This window comes from Convolutriloba macropyga, chromosome 12 (genome assembly GCF_964194025.1).
Source record: "Convolutriloba macropyga chromosome 12, txConMacr16.3, whole genome shotgun sequence".
NCBI lineage: Eukaryota > Metazoa > Xenacoelomorpha > Acoela > Convolutidae > Convolutriloba > Convolutriloba macropyga.
This window is the reverse complement of record NC_134479.1, coordinates 41,692,544-41,709,521: the sequence shown is the minus strand read 5'-3', so window position 1 is coordinate 41,709,521 and position 16,978 is coordinate 41,692,544. Positions and strand designations below refer to the sequence as shown.

The 16,978-nt window shown below is 36.1% G+C and overlaps 1 protein-coding gene and 1 long non-coding RNA gene across 3 annotated transcripts in view; one reads left to right on the top strand and one right to left on the bottom strand.

Annotated features, from left to right (window-relative positions):
- Positions 1–16,978, bottom strand: part of LOC142350892 (polyadenylate-binding protein 2-B-like) — a 442,128-nt gene that overhangs the window by 86,524 nt on the left and 338,626 nt on the right. The gene's annotated exons all lie outside the window — the stretch shown is intronic.
- LOC142350652 (uncharacterized) lies at positions 14,187–15,158 on the top strand. Its single transcript, XR_012760892.1, has 2 exons — positions 14,187–14,283; positions 14,491–15,158. It is a non-coding gene; the product is annotated as an uncharacterized LOC142350652 (long non-coding RNA).

Genomic DNA, 16,978 nt, shown 5'->3' with positions numbered 1-16,978 from the left:
TCCGTAAGAGAAAGTGACATATCATATCATATCACTCCGGGTCAATTTGCAATTCAGTTGCGACGTTCAATTCCTAAAGCTTACCATTTCCAATGAAACTATTGTATATGGAGAGCATCATTCAATTTGCCTTCTATATTTGGATCATGCTAAATACTTCGAAGCTTATCTAAGCTTTCTAACACTGGACTTGATGATCGATTTTCTCGAACTGTTTAGCTGTATAATCAATGACAGGTAGCAGCTTCAAGGGTCAGACTTAGATCCTTTACTCTTTTTAAAATTCATTAACGATTTTGGGCCATATTCCGTGACTCAGAACCATGGTTTTTAGGGAAGATAAAATGATGGTTTCTCTTTCATACAACGATGAAAAAATACATCAACAAGCTCTCCTTAAACATTTCTTAAGATTTTTAATCCCATTGCATACATTTGTTTCAGCAAACAAAAGTATAGCATTTTGAGTCATATCACGTCAAGGTAGAGTAGCAAACGTGAAGAACACTCATGCCTATTTTTTTTTGAAAAAAATTTTAACTCCTTTTTGTGATGACCTTGTTGAGTCTATGATGCTTCAAAAACATTGAGTTTCTTTGTTATGTCCAATCTCAAGATGAAAAAAAATAATAATGATTTTTTTTCGGATCTCAGACTATTTAATATAAATAACATTTAGCAATTGAAAAGCGAGAAGAAAACATTTGTTTCTCAAACTTAAATCAACTACTCCCTGGTCAACGTCATAAAAAAATCGATTTTGTTTTTTACTGTACTGTCAATCATTCGCAATGTTTCTCAAGAATGGAAAGCAAGTACGCCGATGCTCGAGAAATTGCAAAACATCTCAAAATTTTTGCATTAATTGCATTTATGGTTCTTAGTTGTCTCATTCCGAAAAAATGAGAATGTACATAAGTTCGTTGTACCTTCCCAAACTCAGTTTGATCTAATTTGCTTGTCGGCTGATGTTCTTTCCAACCAGTACGTCGTCTCGTATAGCAATTTTGTTTAGATTAAAATTGTTGGAGAGAAGACAAGTGATAAAATATCTTTAATCCAATCTAACTTCTGCGAGGCTCAATTTTAAGCGACTCCATATTTGGATGTTTCGCTAATATATGTAATTACAAGTATCAAAATGCAATCATTGACATTAAAAGTCAAGTTAGATTGTAAAGTTTCTCCATTATCGAAGTGATTTGATATTCAATATGTGCACATAATTTGTCTGTTACTCGAACAAAATCCGCTATTATACTATCGGTTTTATATGATTCAGCCTTGTAATTTTCTGCTGAATGAATTGGGATCTTTACTGAGACTTCAGTCTTCTCTTTCTCTCTCTCTCTCTCTCTCTCTCTCTCTCTCCCTCTCCCTCTCCCTCTCCCTCTCCCTCTCCCTCTCCCTCTCCCTCTCCCTCTCCCTCTCCCTCTCCCTCTCCCTCTCCCTCTCCCTCTCCCTCTCTCTCTCTCTCTCTCTCTCTCTCTCTCTCGCTCTCTCTCTCTCTCTCTCTCTTCTCTCTCTCTCTCTCCCTCTTTACGGCAAGAGGCACTTTCAGCTGCGCCACAGCGTTATATTAATGCTACATGATTAAAGTTTCAAGCGTTTCCTCCTGCACGAGGTCACAACCCAGGTTGAGGTGGCATCCGGAAGTGACCTCTGATCAGACCGTGCCAGACGAAAGTTACCTCTGATCAGACCAACCCAGACCAAAGTAACCTCTGATCAGACTAATGTGCGCTCAAAACACCGTGTGCGGATGAAATGCGCTCGAAACCGTCCCTGATCAGACCTTTCCAGACGGAAAGGAGCTCTGATCAGACAAAAATAAAATCAGACCATTGTCCAAACGATTGTGCGACCATGGCCCCGACCAAACCCAGACCATCGTTCAGACGATTGTGCGCTCAAAATCACCTCTGATCAGCAGACTATTGTGCGCTCAAAAGTCACTCCTGATCAGACTATTGTGCGCTCGAAATCACCTCACCGCACGAATTTTGTTATAATATATTCATTTCATAAAAATTGATGTTTGCATTATTAAATACATCTAAAGAAAAGACCACTCTGTAAGTGTTATTGCTCAAGAAAACAAAAACTCAACTTCTGAGAAAAAATTTATTGAGTATACATTAGTGCATACTTCGAACTCAATGGATGAATTTAGACAGCTTTCCATATAAAACGTCGGATTCTACACTTACACACAATTTTATTGTACAGGGACTGGCATGTTCTATCAGCTGGACCCCTTGGGTTCTGATCAAAGACATCAGATTTTTGATGTGTCTGTGATCAGAATGCTGCTTTTTGTTGCCTTTTGGCAGAGCCAACATATCTCGGTAAAAAAAACAAAAAATGAAAAAAAAAATTCCGCTGGAAGTGGTCTCTGATCAGACTAATGTGCGCTGTAATCTGCCTCTGATCAGACCATTCCCATCCTGAAGTGACCTCTGATCATACCATCCCCAGACCGAAGTGACCTCTGATCATACCATCCACAGACCGAATTGACCTCTGATCATACTAATGTGCGCTCGAACCAAATCCCAGACCCTGTAATTTTGCGCGTTGGACTTCGTCTGATCAGAGGTCACTTCCGGATGGCACCTCAACCTGGGAACAGATATAAGTAACCTCAGTTTCAAAAACTGAGAAACTGAGAACCATATTCGCCTCTGAGAGAAATAATCACGCTGCGTGGGAACCCAATTGACTTGAATTAAATTTAGTGCTGGCGAATGAATATATCTGACTAAATACCATTAACCACTTTTGGAGCACAGCAGAGTAAACTGATCGAACTGTAGCCGGTAATGTCTACCTTGCAACCTCTTTTATGCAGTGGTAACTTGTGAAAATCCTGAGATCAAGATAAACTATTTTATTCAATTTTGTCTGATAAACTAGATAAAACACTCTAGCCATATGGACTCGTTAGGTGAGAGCGTTTTGCGGATTTTTGCAATGTAATATATGTTTGATTTGACTTTTAAATCATTGACTTTGGCTTGAATGAGTGTTTTTTTACTATACAAAACAATACGTGGTTTTGGATGAGTTCACAATTCAATTTTCCTTGTTTGAAGATGTTTTTGCAAAATTTCTGGCGCATCATTTCAATTACCAATGCTCGCTTTGTGGTAGCCGTTTTAAATGAGTTATTTTTCATGGTGTCGACGCGTTTTCTCCCAAACTCTCTTTCGGCTTAATCTTTTCAACTTTGCTTGACTTTGTAAATGCTTGCTTTCGTTACTTACCGCCGGATTACTGTTCTGAAAACGTTCCTGTTATTTCTGCGACTTTATAAGATTAATACTGCCGCTAGGAAACCCAAAACTTCATTTAGCACAAAAAAGTACAATGACCAGTCAAATCTCAAACGCTCTATCCGTGCTGCGGAATAGTAATGTCGACTTTTATGTGAAACAATATTATAACTTGATAAACAGGTTCATGCGTGTTATACTCAATTACTATTGTTTTAGTCAATTGAGTCGCGAATTCTTATGAAATCACTGAACTAGGGCAATTGCGTCGCGATTGCCAACTATCTTTATGCTAATTGAATTCTCAACTCCGAACTGGTTAATTTCGCTGTGCGAATGGCTTAACCTCAATTGAGCACCCGTATCTGGAGAGCGATTTATTGCAGTTGAATTGAAACTGAATTACAGCGATGCAAATTGGAGAACGAAAGTTTTAAGTTACAATTTAAGATTAAAAAGGAAATAACATTTTGTTCACGACATTTTCATGGAACAGGAAGAACTCAGCAATTTGTTTACATTGTGAAGAGAAAGTTTCCTGTCTAAAGTATGAACAGACATTAAATTGCAATAACGTATGATGAACTAAATTAAACTAGCTAACTGAAGCACCTGCCCTTCATAGGGTAAATAAGAACTAAATACGGTGATGGATATATGAGGAAAATATCCATACCGAATGGCATTTCCCACTGTTGGGAGAAAAATTAGTACATAAAATCAAAAAATTAAAACATATTCACCGGTTAAATAGGTAATAAAATATTAAATAATAGATAAAGTAAAGAGTTCAAATTGTTTTTTGAGTTTTATTCTGAATCGACTGTTCCTGGGTTTCGGCTTGCAAAACCGTCATTTCTCTGGGCAGATTTGGATTGGGGTCAGTAGTCCATCTTTCATTGGGGTTTCGTGGTGACACTTCCCCAATGAATGCTGTACTTTATTCAGGAATGTCGGCCCAATACCCACTCTGTATTTTGAATTTTTCAACTATGGATGTCGTAGTCCTTTTCTGTCTTTTTAGGGTCCTTTAACTTTTCCTGACTGATGATGTATCCGAATCGGATGTGTCGCTTATTGTCATTTTTCGTTTTTCTTTCCGCTAACTTTTGCGTAAAATGGGCGTTGGCATTTTCGGAGAAGCCATTTGCGCTTCGGATGGTCCAGCTATTTTCGGATTATTCGGTGGTGCTGCCAGTGGCATAGGTGGACTTAAGTGTACGAGCAGTATTAGTTAGCATTTATGATTTCCTTGATTTCATACAAGGATCATATATGATTTCCTAGTAGTCATACAAGGATCGTACTAGGAAATACGTTATGATTTGTATGACGTCATATCTGATCCTTTTATGACTACTAGGAAGCGGCCACCCGGGTTGGTAACGGCTGGTTTTCCCGATAAAAAATACTTGATTGTGAACTATTTTGCGCAATCAATGGGGAAGAATTTTAGTAGAAGCAAGTAATTTGGCGCAGATTCCGAAAAATTTAGGTGGATCAGACGAAAGTTTAATTACAGTTAACAAGTTTAATGATGTTCAAAGTTTTTTAAGAAGAACACTGACTGAATTTATAGCCAATCTTTTATGACGCACACCAAATTGATTTGAGTTAAATTGAGTGCTGGCGAAAGAATATATCTGACTTAATACCATTGTTTTGAACCACTTTTGGAGCACAGCAGAGTAAACTGATCGAACTGTAGCCGGTAATGTCTACCTTGCAACCTCTTTTATGCAGTGGTAACTTGTGAAAATCCTGAGATCAAGATAAACTATTTTATTCATTTTTGTCTGATAAACTAGATAAAACACTCTAGCCGTATGTACTCGTTAGGTGAGCGTTTTAAGCGGAGTTTTACAATGTATTAGATGTCTGATTTGATTTTTTAATCATTAACTTTGGCTTGAATGCGTGTTTTTTTACTATACAAAACAATATGTGGTTTTGGATGAGTCCACAATTGAATTTTCCTTGTTTGTAGATGTTTTTGCAAAAATTCTGGCGCATCATTTCAATTACCAATGCTCGTTTTGTGGTAGCTGTTTTAAATTAGTTATTTTTCATGGTGTCGACGCGTTTTCTCCCAAACACTCTTCCGGCCTAATCTTTTCAACTTTGCTTGACTTTGTAAATGCTTGCTTTCGATACTTACCGCCGGATTACTGTTCTGAAAACGTTCCTGTTATTTCTGCGACTTTATAAGATTAATACTGCCGCTAGAAACCCAAAACTTCATTTGTTAGCACAAAAAAGTACAATGACCACTCAAATCTCAAACGCTAAATCCGTGCTGCGGAATAGTAATGTCGATTTTTATGAGAAACAATATTATAACATGATAAACAAATTCATGCGTGTTATACTCAAATACCATTGTTTTAGTCAATTGAGTCGCGAATTCTTTGGAAATCACTGAACTAGGGCAATTGCGTCGCGATTGCCAATTATCTTTATGCTAATTGAATTCTCAACTCCGAACTAGTTAAATTCGCTGTGCGAATGGCTTAACCTCAATTGAGCACCCATATCTGGAGAGCGATTTATTGCAGTTGAATTGAAACTGAATTACTGCGATGCAAAATGGAGAATGAAAGTTTTAAGTTACAATTCAAGATTAAAAAGGAAATAACATTTTGTTCACGACATTTTCATGGAACAGGAAGAACTCAGCAATTGGTTAACATTGTGAACAGACAGTTTCCTGTCTAAAGTATGAACAGACATTAAATTGCAATAATGTATGATGAACTGAATTAAACTAGCTAACTGAAGCACGTGCCCTTCATATGGTAAATAAGAACTAAATACGGTGATTGATATATGAGGATAATAATCATTCCGAATGGCATTTCCCACTGTTGGGAGAAAAATTAGTACATAAAATTAAAAAAATTAATACATATTCACCGGTTAAATAGGTAATAAAATATTAAATAATAGATAAAGTAAAGAGCTCAAATTGTTTTTTGAGTTTTATTCTGAATCGACTGTTCCTGGGTTTCGGCTTGCAAAGCCGTCATTTCTCTGGACAGATTTGGATTGGGGTCAGTAGTCCATCTTTCATTGGGGTTTCGTGGTGACACTTCCCCAATGAATGCTGTACTTGATTCAGGAATGTCGGCCCAATACCCCCTCTGTATTTTTAATTTTTTCAACTATGGATGTCGTAGTCCTTTTCTGTCTTTTTAGGGTCCTTTTACTTTTCCTGACTGATGATGTATCCGAATCGGATGTGTCGCTTATTGTCATTTTTTGTTTTTCTTTACGCTGACTTTTGCGTAAAATTGGCGTTGGCATTTTCGGAGAAGCCATTTTTGCCGTGGATGGTCCAGCTATTTTTGGATTATTCGGTGGTGCTGCCAGTGGCATAGGTGGACTCAACTGTAAAATTTGTAATAGATTGGGTCTGTTAGCAAAAACATCATCATGCTTCGGATTGCGTTTGGGTATCCTCATCTTTAATGAACGTGCAACGTTACTGTCTGTTGAAATACAGGATCTGCCCGATGATATGACGCTGATGTCATTTGATTGTTTTTTATTCCGGTTAATCTTTTTGTCTCCGTGGTTTTTTCTAACTAGATCTCTTCTTTATTTTTTGATCTTTTGTTCAATTGTTTTTCATAAATTTTTTTTGGATTGCGTTCTATATTTTTTCCCAAATCTGGATCACGTTCAGCTTTTGTTCCAAATTTCGCGATGTCTGAGTTTCGCACGCGTACTTCCTGCCGGTTAGGTTCTTTAATAACACCCGTAGTTGGGTTTATTTTACACAAAGTGCTACCAGGAGCGAGGACTTCATATAAATCATCTAGGTTTTTCTTCTCGCGTTGATTTTCGTGAATTTTCCTTGTTAATTTCACTTGTATACTGCGTTCACTGCACGGAGTTGGTTGGTTCACTCCTTCCGACCATTTGAGCCGCGGTTCGCTGTCTTTCATTTTATCCTGCTCTTTCTTGGCACGTGCATTGGCTGCGCAAATGATTTTCTCGATTTCCGTATATGAGCATAAGCCCGTATATGAGCATAAGGACGTGGTGTGTTTCATGTTCTTCCAAAATGTGCCTCAAATGGTGTAATGTCTATTGCTTTTTGTTTTGGAATTCTTAGTTGTTGTATAATTGCATGTAGTGAATGTTCTACGTTGAAATTTTCAATCAATTGTGTTTTCATACATGGTAATTGGCGTTTAATTGTTTGAATAAGACGTTCTACTAGACCTATTGCCTTGTGATCATTTGCTGGTGCATGTATAGGTGTAATATTATTTTCTGTACAAAGTGTTTCAATCTTTTTTCCTGTAAAACATCTAGCTTGATCTAATCTTACAGTTCTTGGAACCCCACGGTTATATATATAGTTATCTAGAAATTTAATTACATTTGTACTGGAAGCGTTGTTTACTATTTCTCCTGTAGGGTATTTTGAATATCTATCTATGCTTGTATTTAAAAACTGTTCTTTACCCTTTTTGTTAAGTATTGGTCCGACAAAGTTTATTTGTATTTCTTTATTTGGTTCAACACATTTTGGTAAAGGTGACCATTTGCAGTGGGGAATCACTGATTTTAAATTCTTACCAATTTCTGTGCAGACTTTGCACTCGCTGGCTTTTGCCATTATATCCCGACGGATACATGGCCACCAGATGTTGTGTGCTATTGATAGCATCGCGAAGCTCCCAGGATGGGCCGAAAGGGTGTCTTCGAGCATTGCATCCTTTGACGCCTTGGGTATTGCTATCCTTTCATCCAGACAGATACATCCATGTTTAACGCTGAGATTCCGCCAGTACGAGAAGTTCTTTGGGCTGATTTCGCGTAGTCTATCGGGATCATTTCGTACAATACAATCGCGAACTTCCTTAAGAGTTGCATCTTTCCCAGTGAGGATGGCTAGAAGTTTTTTGCTGAAGATTTTGTTGAGTGTTTCCGTGAAATATAAATCGTCTGCCGCGTCCATTAAACTGCCTGATGGAGTGGTTTTCGTATTCGATGACGTATTTGTTTCGGATATCGACGGTGTAGTGTCGGAGAAGGTGACCCGGGCTTTCGTCAGAGTAGATTTAATGACTTTTGTTTTCGGCATATTGTTGATTGAATGAACGGGGTTGATTGAGTTGATTGATTTGACAGAGTTATTGGAAGAGGACAGAATTTTGAATTTGTTTTGGGCAAAAGGCGAATTATTCTTTTGCCGGTGGTATTTATACTAAGGAATTTGTGTTTTCGCACTTAATTTAGAGTATTTAGGTGGATTATTTGATTTAATACCATTAATGGGTTTTAATGGGCATAATTGATCACATTCTTTACCGTCTGACTTTTGCACTGTTTTGCAGCAAATTTGTTAATGGAATGTGAATTATTTGTTGTGAAGTTATTTGTTGTGCAAATTCTGTTTTTGTATTTTGAAGACGCATTTGTGATGCGAATGGAATATATTTAAATGCGGATTAACTATTGAGTTTGAAACTTTTAATTGAGGCGCGAAATGTAATTTCTTTCTATACTGTAGTGATTTTGATGCAACTGGTTTAGTACTAAATTGTGAATTAGTATTTAATGATGAATGCATTTGCGGTGCAATTAACCGATTTGATTTAGATGAGGGTGAATGTAACTTTAATTTGCTATTAAGTTTTTGTATCGTGTTCTGTTTAATTCTAATTAAGTTTTTCATTGAATCACGAATCATTTTGTTGCTACTACAAAATGCTCGTCATATGTGGAAACTTTTTTAGCTTTTGCGAATGGATTTTGAGATATATAATTCAATAAGCCTTCTTTTGCTCCCCGCACGTGTTCAATCGTGAAATTGTATGGAAGTAATCTGTCTATCTATCTAGAAAGTTGGCTATTGTAAGATTTGTTTGATCTGTGCTCTTATAATATGAATAATAATGCCCGATGATCTGTTATGACATTAAAATTTTTTCCATACAGATAGTATTCAAAATAGTCAATCGATCAAACTATTCCCAATTATTCTTGTTCGTTAACACTATAACGTTCTTCTGCTGAGTTTAGAAATCGCAACGCGAATGCTATTGGTTTCCATCCTTTGCGTATATTCTGTTCTAGTGCTGCTCCCAATCCTGAACGTGAAGCGTCACATTTAACTCTAACGTCTAATTTCGGATTGTAGTGACTGTTTTCCGTGCTGCTATTTATTCTTTCTTTTATTAAATTAAAGTGTTTAGTATGTTCTTCTGTCGTAAAAAATTTTGTGGATTTTTTGAGAAGTGATCTAAGTGGATGACATAACTGTGCTAGGTGTGGTATGAATTTGCCAATATAATGTACTGACCCGAGAAATGATCGTAAATGTTTTAATGTTGTTGGTGGTGGTATTGCTAGAATCGCTGCAGTTTTGCTTTCAAGTAGTGATATACCAATTTGGGTAAATTTATACCCCTACCATTCAATTTCCGTTTTTTCAAAGTGATATTTTTGCAAAATGACATCTTCATCTAACTTTCTTAAACACATTGTCACATATGCTAGATGATCTGTTTCAGTCCCAGTACTAAGAGTTATGATGTCATCTAAGAAACAATAGGTGTTTTGTAGGCCTATCAGTGTATAGTCCATTTTCTTTTGAAATTCTGCCGGCATGTCAATGAGACCGAAGAATCCTAATTTAAATCTATAAAAGCCAGTTGATTCTCCACAAGTAAAATTAAAATTACAGTGTTTCGCAGTATCATTGTGTAGTTTTAATTGACTATAAGCATATTTGAGATCTAATGTGGAAAAGTACGCTTGTTGACCTTTCTGAGTGTTTCTAAGGTGTTGTGAGATGATGTCTGTTAGTATGTCAATGTTAGGCATTTGGTATTTGTTTTTATGTATGGCTTTATTTAATACTTTAAGAGTCTAATGCCAATTTGATAGATTGGTCTTTCTTAACTGTGATCACAATTGAAGATAAGAAATATTCGTCTGAGCAACTGAATAAATTTTCGATATGGCCTTCATTCTGTAGACGTTCTAATTCTGCCGTAACCCTGGGTTGGAGATTAATGGGAACGCGCCGACCTTTTTGATGCTTTGCTGTAAACTTTTGATTAAATTTCCATTTCGCTACATGCGTCTTTGAGAGGCCAATTCTTGAGACTAAATGAAGAAACTGTGACGCGATTGTCTCTTTAATATTACATGTAGAATTATTATTATTATTAACACATTTACCAGTCTCTTGTTGTTGCTGTTGGACAATTGAAAGACCTAGGCTATTGAAAAGATCTCTCCCGATGGTGATTTTGTGATCATCCTCCACAATTGTTAGGCGAGCATCTTTGCATGTCCAGGTATTGGATGACACTGTGGCCTCAAGATGTCCAGGGACTTTGATTGGCTCGTTTGAGAAAGTTTTTAATTCCCTCCTCTCTGTGTTAGTGATCCATTTTGCAGATGGTGAAGTTCGAAGGATTCGATTTGCTAGCGTCTTTGTGATGAGACTAACTATGCTTCCACAGTAAATCATTGCGTTTGCTTGTACTTCGCCAAATTGTATTTTTGCTTTGAGGGGTTCCAATCGATGATCTGAATCGCAGGAAATGGCCGCTACATAATTATCAGGGTCGCTATCATTTTTAGAGTCCTAGACTTGCTCATATAACTGTTGGTAGCTAGTTATATAATTAACGGATTCTTCATCATTTTTTTCAGCAGTGTTATCAATTGGATTGACGTTTGTTTGGGGAGGTTTGGGCGTCTGTCCTTGTGATCTCTTTGGTTTTCTGCATTTCATTGCGAAGTGTCCAAATATAGAACAATTATTGCACATTTTGCCTTTCGCGGGGCAGATTTATTTATGGCTGTAGCTCCATCGTTGGGCACAATTTGTACAAACACTCGTTTACTGGTAGTTTTAGGGTACAGATGGGTAGCGTATGAAGTCCCTGCGAGTTCATTGGTAATTCGAGTTTGCAAGTTTGGTAAGATTTCGAGTTTGAAAAGTTTTGACAGCATTGACTGAGTTTGTGGTTAGAGCCAAGTTTTGATTTATCTTTTGTGGATTTTGTGCTTCCATTTCCATCTGAATTGCATTTTCGAGTGCTTTGGAAGGTTCAACAGTTTCCTGTAGTAACTCTTTTTGAGTTTCGTTATCTATCATGTTAAGTATAAAAGCATCTCGAATGAGTGTATTTTCTTCACTTCCTAAACTACAATTTTCTGCTTGTTCAATTAGACTACCGCAAAAACTTTCAACAGATTCACCCTTCTGTTGTTTGCAAGAGTGGAGGGTAAAGCGGTCGTACGTAATGTTTCCAACTTTAGTGAAGAAGTCCTCCCTTGCTTGCCATAAGTCTTTAAATGGCTGTTTTTCTAATTGGAATTGGGGATGTTTGCTTTTAAAAATACGTCGTCCCTCAGTGCCAATGCTCAATCATAGTAGTGATATTGATCTTTGTTCGCCAATCCCCCATGGTTTGTCTCCGCACAAGATATCAATTTCATCGATTTTTTGCAACGATTTTGCCAATTTACCTTGAGCTGTTAGTTGCGGATCTTTCGATCCCTCTCAGTTGCTTGCGTGTGGTTTTCCACTGGTTCCTCGAAAGTCGGCTCGGGTGGGCATGTTACCTTGGCTGGTGGGTCATTCAAAAGATGTTCAAGCTGAATTCCTTTTTTGCTAGCAATGCTAGCTTCCACTGTGGCTTAAGCTGCTGACTGCGCCATGTTATACTCAATTAATATTGTTTTAGTCAATTGAGTCGCGAATGTTTATCAAATCACTGAACTAGGGCAATTGCGTCGCGATTGCCAACAATCTTTATGCCAATTGAATTCTCAACTCCGAATTGGTTAAATTCGCTGTGCGAATGGCTTAATCTCAATTGAGCACCCGTATCTGAAGAGCGATTTATTGAAGTTGAATTGAAACTGAATTACAGCGATGCAAATTGGAGAATGAAAGTTTTAAGTTACAATTTAAGAATAAAAAGGAAATAACATTTTTTTCACGACATGTTCATGGAACAGGAAGAACTCAGCAATTTGTTTACATTGTGAACAGACAGTTTCTTGTCTAAAGTACGAACAGACATGAAATTGCAATAACGTATGATGAACTAAATTAAACTAGCTAACTGAAACACCTGCCCTTCAAATGGTAAACAAGAACTAAATACGGTGATGGATTTATGAGGATAATATCCATACCGTATGACAAAGCGTGAATGAAAATTCATGTTCACCGTGAGAATGCTGTTTTACTAAAAAAATTTTTGTTCATGCATATGGTTTCAAGATAAAACCAAAAACAACAGTCATCAACTACAAAAACTTTTTTTGTACAAAGGGCTTCTAAGTTTACAAAAAACAAAAAGATATAGGACAATTGATCCGTTAATTAATTTTTTATTCTATGTTTAGGACGATGCGTGCAAAAACGACTGAACGAAAGATCAACCAATTATGCCAGAAGTGAAAATGAGGATAAATTTTAGAAAAGATCCAACTTCCGTTGTGTGACGAAAATCCATGACATGAACCTATGAATAGATGCAGAAGGATGGCGGATTTGACCTGTAAGTAATATTTCAAATTCCCCAAGAACTGTAATAATTAGCAAAATAAACGATTGTCTATGTTTTTTGCGAAACGAAAAGACCTCAAAATCAAAGCGACGATGATTTCATTAAAAATATTTTTGCAATAGCAATTAGAAAAATTTGTCAATAAATTTCACTGGCAGTCAACGAAATTGGAGGGTAAAAACCGAAGCAATGAATAAATGCGTCAAAATATTTCGGTCGTGGCATTTCATTTATTATAACTCCCATATAATAAATATCATTTATTTTGTGTTTTGATGCTTGTCGAGCACCTTTTATTTCTGAAAGACTTCCGATGTAATCAAAAGGCAAAACCTGAGCAGAACGTTAATAAATTAGTGCGCTTAACAAAAATGAGTACATAAGGCTACTAGTATTTGGTTTTTCTGGTTGGATAAACAGACTTGAATAAAATTTTCAAATTTGAAATTACCTATCTGAAATATTGTTTGTGTTTTAATTTCAAATTTCAAGTTTGTTAAAAGCGTATAATCAGAAATTCTTGTTGATGTTACTTTATTTTGCTCCTGAAATGCACATAACTTAACTTTGTTTACAAAAACTCGCTGAGACAGAATCTTAATTATTCTCAAAATCTTTGAAATTTTCTGCTCTTATTTCATGAGCACTCAACGATTAACGATATATCTCAAATGATTCTCTGTTGAGTGTCCAAAGTTCTCAAAAAATTTTTGCAATAAAAACTAGAAAAGATAACTCTAGTTTTATCAGGTTTGGCGAAATGGTTTTAAAACATTACTCAAATTCTGTCGCCATGAACGCAATAATTCACTGTTTTCCAACTCTAAAATGTGGCATTCTCACACAATAAACATAAGCAGTTTTAGCATACTATCAAAGAGCTCGCTAGCTCTCTGAATTTATCAACAGATGAGAACTAACTTTACAAGAATTCAGCAACTTCAGAATAACTTAAGTCAAATGCTACAAAAAATACCGCAGTTTTTTGATGTTTTTGAATTCTGGAGACAAAAAGTTTAGTGGATTAACGTAATGGTTGCTTTAGAATATCATCCAAAATTTCTTAATTCGTCGTAAGTAGTCGAACAAATAACTGCATGTAGACAAGTTTGTGAAAATTTTATGCAATTTAGAATGAAATGCTGCCAATATTCATTTAAATCAACTTTCCCAAAAAATGAATATTTTGATAACTTTTCCTGCGATGAAACTAACGAAAACCGCTGTAATTTGGTACACAAACGCAGAATTTCAAGAAGAGTAATGCTTTAGTTTTGTATTTTTCCTTTCAGCGAGGCAACTCTATTGTACACTACACTACTATTAATTGTAGCGATTTTTATATACAGCCTAGCCCACAAAATTGAAATAATGGAAACTTCGAAAAACGCAAGGAGAAAAAATTGAGCATGCAAAGAGCAAGGTGGACAGTGTTTTTTAAAACTTCTATTATAGTCTGTCCCATAAAGTTGAATAATCGAACGTTCGAAAACAACGAAAACATGCAATTGAGCATCAATGTGGTCATTTGAATGTCAACGTTTTGTCCATTAAGCTTTCATTCATCAAATTTCTCTACATGTTTTAAAAATTGAACTTTGAACTTTGAACTCTAACCTGTGGCGTTTGAAACGTTCGCTTATTTCAACTTTATGGGACAGACTATAAATTAAGAAGCGCATGCTCTCAGGCGGTGACCTTGAATATCGGAAATATCGTTTCTATATAGGAGCGTGAGTTGGAAAACTGTTTGCCAAATTTACGGAGTCATGACATCAATTGACAGCCATTTGTCCTCAGCTTTAGAACTGTTAAGAACAGACTATCAAAATCTTTCCTTCCTAAGCAGGGAGTTGGACAATATTGTTATCCAGGATTCAAATCACAATTTACACTTAAGCGGGCGGACATTGGTTAACAATGAATTATCTGAATTTTTGTTACGAGAAATGAACAAAAAAATCGAATCTATTCAAGACTTGGTCACAATTGTGCGGAAAGCGACAAACGACCGAGACTCAAATGTTCAGTTTAAAGAGGAGATAACGGAAAATTTCCAAAAATGTCCCGAAGAAATGAAAACAAAACGAAGGCGAAGAAAACGACGCGTTAAAAGAAAAAGAAGCCAGATTCCTACCAATGCTTACCAGAGCTGTGAAAGACAACAACAACTAGCAGTTCTTCGGGAAATGAAATCGTTTAACGCAATTGTGAGACGGAAAGAAACATTTTAATCACTGATTTTACGATTATTCAATTTAAAATTAATGATCATATTGCTGTAATTTGTATCATTCAACCAGTTTTTAGTTTACTTTCTTTTCAATAGTTTTATATCTTGGGTGACAAGAGGATGTACAGTTAGGGAACGGGAGGGGGTATATTTATAGTTGTGCGCAAATATACGTATAAGAGGAGGGATGGCCTAATAATTATTATACTATTTCAATAATACCGATTACATAAACGATTATAATCCGGCTGAAATGATAAAAAGGGCTAAATGACAGAGGGCTAAATGATAAAGGTTTAAATAAATAGGGGTGAAATGCGGGACACCAAAAAATGTTTCCAAAAACATGATCTCCAATTAATAAGTTCCTATTGTAGGATTTGTATTACAAATAGGGAAGAACACATGCTCAAAATATGAATTGATGCGCCCACTTTCGAGAAGCTAATTGGGTCTCACTGGCGACAATTGTGCTGTAACATTAATATCAGCGAAATAAATTGTTAAAAATGAGAATTCACACAACATTGAGATAGTTCATTGCGGCAAATTTAAAAAATGAAAAAAAAACTTTGAAAACCTTAGTGCCCTTGAAAAACTTTGAAAAACTTTGAAATGAACTTTGACTGTACTTGATCGGTAATGTACAATTTCAGAATTTGCTAGCCCGTCATGCCCCGTCAAAACTTAAGGTGTCAAAACTTAAAGTAAATTGACAGATATTAAATTCAATTATAGTTCACCTGCTAAGACCAGAGCCGGATTATTAGTCAACTAAAATCATATCGAGGTCCGTCGTTCTCTATGGTCTTTTAGTAAAATAAAAGAGAAGTTGATTCTGTCCAAAACAAATTCGATCGTAAGGATGTTAAAAATTTTTGAAACATTTGATATTAACCGATATTCTGTTCACATTTTGTAATTTTTGCTGGTGGACTGGTGGACTGCTCGGTTTTGGCTAACATTTTAGCTAATTATTATGGATATTAAGATAATTGTTTTTGATTATTTGGATAATAATGTGACATCAATTTGGCTAATATCTGGTTAAGATATCTGAGAACTAACATCAGAAGCAACATTTATTGAATGAAACCGTTGAATAAAAGCGGCGTTTATTTTGGCTGGCTGAGCTATCTAGGTTTAAGCATTTGCAAATTCTGCCTTTTGCTTCGATTGTTTTCAGAACTTTGGTACCAGATTATGATGCCTTCAAATCGTTTTTTTTGGGCAAAGTAAATTGATTTTTGGGCACAGTAAAACTGGACAAAGCAAAAAGATTGTCCACAATTTTTGTTGATCCACTTTGCCCCAATTTTCCACAAATTCGACTTGAAAATTTTTTTGCTTGTAATTTCTGTAAAACAGTTTCGCTAATTTTCTAGTTTCCACTAGTATTTTTCTGTTCATAGTGCTTTCAATCACTTTCTGCAAAGTGAGAGCTTAAAACTAGTGCTGATCCAATTTGCCGCAATTTGGAACCGTAAAGTTGATTCGAAAAACGGTTTTTTATAGCACAATTCCTTCTAAAACTGTTTTTCAATGTGTCAAGATTTATCAAGATCGTAGCAAATTTTGCCTAGAAAATTTTTTGCCATATCTTGATAAGAGCTTGTCAAGATCTTAGCAAGGTGATTCAAGAAATATTTGCCTATCAAGATCTTTGCAAGACGTTTCAAGTTTTGCAAGAGTTATCAAGATCTTGCATAACTTGGCAAGGTATCTCAAGTTTTGTTTAATTGAGTGAGCTATTAAGTTTTAGTCATCTGCAAATTTAGTCGTTATGACTTGATTGGTTAGCATCCGTTTTCAAAATTTTTGAAGCGACAGATTTTGATGACTCCACAGTCTAATTGTCCGTTTTAAATTCTGCATACTTCTTCAGACCCTACTTAGTCGGGAGGGGGACTAAGCTC